This window comes from Egretta garzetta, unplaced genomic scaffold (assembly GCF_000687185.1).
Source record: "Egretta garzetta isolate BGI_Z169 unplaced genomic scaffold, ASM68718v1 scaffold424, whole genome shotgun sequence".
Classification (NCBI taxonomy): Eukaryota; Metazoa; Chordata; class Aves; order Pelecaniformes; family Ardeidae; genus Egretta; species Egretta garzetta.
The window spans coordinates 460,930-463,345 of record NW_009259489.1 but is presented as its reverse complement, the minus strand read 5'-3'; positions in this window follow the sequence as shown (position 1 = coordinate 463,345).

Sequence of the window (2,416 nt, the reverse complement as noted above, 5' to 3'; positions counted from 1 at the left end):
TCCGCGCCGCCAGGGAGGGGGCTGGGAACCGGCCCCTGCCAGCGCGGGGGGGGGCGCGCCGCGCTCCTCTGGAGCCTGGTGTGGTCCTGCTCGTGAAACCGCCCGCAGGAATAACGAGGGGGCGTGGAAGTTCTCAGCGCTCTAATTTCTGTGTGGAACGGTCTTGATTTGGGTTGCGTTTTTATAACGGGAAAACCGAGGCACCTCTTGCACCTCTACAAAAGTTTCGGTCTCAGCAGAAAGTACTTCTTAACGGAGTTTCTGCGGGTGGTGTTACAAACTATATTGTGAATAAGCAGAAGTCTTGAGTTGCAGTGAAATGTTTCGAGCTTTAACCAAACCAACCAGGTGTTCTGACAGATCCCAGTACAGGTTTGGGGCAGTTGTTGTGAAGCGTTCAGGAGGCAAATCAAGCGTTTGAAAGCTGGAAGTCACAGTGGGGAGGAATTCGGGTTTTAAGGCACCTCTAACTGGGTGGTTAATGCCGACCCTGAAGCGTCATCGCTGTCGCTTCGGCGGATGCACGGGTTGAACCCATAGCGATGGGGAGCTGACACCTGCGTGCTGTCGCTGGCAGGGTAACTTAGGAGCCGGGCGGCCACTGCCCTCGGCCGTCTTCCTTGAGTGGAAGGTTTAACTCTGGAGTCACATGTGCTGGATTATGAAATAGACTCTGAAGTTTAAAAAAAAAAAAAAAAAGTGTCTTGATAATGAAGGTCACATCTGTTTGCAAAGAACACAGATGTCTTGCTGTGCAATTACGAAGCAGCAAAACCCCTCTTCTTCGGTAGGGTTCGTCCTCCTCTTTCAGCCTATGTTGCTTTGCCAGTTTGGAGAAGTTCTTCCCGCTGTCCGGATGGCTCCCCGCGAAATGCTGGCGCCTCACCCACATAGTGAATCACTGCAGGGCTGGGCTGCGCAGCAGCTAGGAGGAGGTGAGTCCTGGCTGCTGGGTGTCCCCAGTGCTGCTCCTGGTCATGCGGTCAGATTTATGCGGTTGCACACTCAGCAGGTCCTGGGAGCTTATCTAATCTTGCCCCTCCCTCCAAAAAATGGGATGGCATACTGGAAGGAAGGGGAAGGCTGGGAGTATGCCAGGCTCATTTAGACTGTGAAATGCACCTGAAGGGCAATCTGGTTTTGTCATTTGCTGTGCCCATCTATGCAGTTGTGGTGTGATGGCTTGATGGAAGCTGTTTGATGCAGGCTATCCATAGCAGAATTATATTGTCATGCAGTAAGTAAAAAGCAATTCTTTCTTACGTATTACCAAATGGGCACAGAGCACATAACGCCTGCACATCTCCCCTCCCGCCCCCCAGCACGCTGGGAGATCTGTGGAAATGGCAGTGCAGTCTTTTCTGGCCCTCTCAGATGCAATTGTTACCCTTTGCCATTCAAATGGCGGCAGAGGTGTCTGGCTGCCAGTTGCACGCACCCTTCTCTTTCCCTTCTCCTCAACTGTGCCGACTCAACTGTTCGTGTTGCCTACCTCTGTTCATCTTTTTAGACATATTTAGAAAATCTGGATTAATTCATAGGTTTCTTTGGCACAACTGAGACATCAGTAGACTCTGTTGGGGAAGCAGAGGGCAAGGATGGGTAGCTGGAGCTGCTGCGTGGCTGTAGGGTGCTAAACTAAGTCTGCTGTTTACAGGTAAGTGTTAACCAGCCTGGCCATCCCAAACGGCTCGTGGCCATAGACGCACTGAGAAATTTTGCTTTCAGTTCTGTTTTCAGTGATTGTGGCTTCCATAGGGCAAGGCTCTTCTATACCAAGTAAGTATGCCTATTATTAGTCACCTAATAAATATTCACCTATTTATTTATGATTGTCACCCTTTAAATAAGCTATTCTGTGCACAGAGAGCTAATTAAATAAATCTTGCATTTTTTTTTCTTCTCTGGGTAGATTTTCGGATGATCAATAAAGAGACCGGGTAGTCTGTCTTTGTGTAAGTCCACGAATATAGTTTCTTTCTTTACTCATTTGTATATTGGACAAATTTGTAGCAATTTAGTAACTCTGACACATCTGCCTCTTTGCCAGTTTTGCTTGAAATTGGCCACTGGGATTTAAAAGCTACTGGGTGGAAGGGTGGAGCAGACAGACGTGAATGTGCTACCCTCATTTTCCAAGGAAACCTGACTGTAGTGTCTTTAATAACCACAAGCACTCTGAGTTTGCACTGGTATTTTTAGACACTATTAGGTTTGAAGTGCTGTAATGTAATCCATTTTTATGTTGCATCTGGGGACTGGTTCTAAATTCACAGGAAAGAGGTAAAGGATAAGCAGGGAGCTGTAGAATCAAAGAGTATTTGATGGCAGGCTGCTGTCCTCCAGTACATTGGCGTCTTCAGCGGCCTACTGATTAGAGTGGGGTTTGCACTGAGCATAGCAGACTGATGAATGG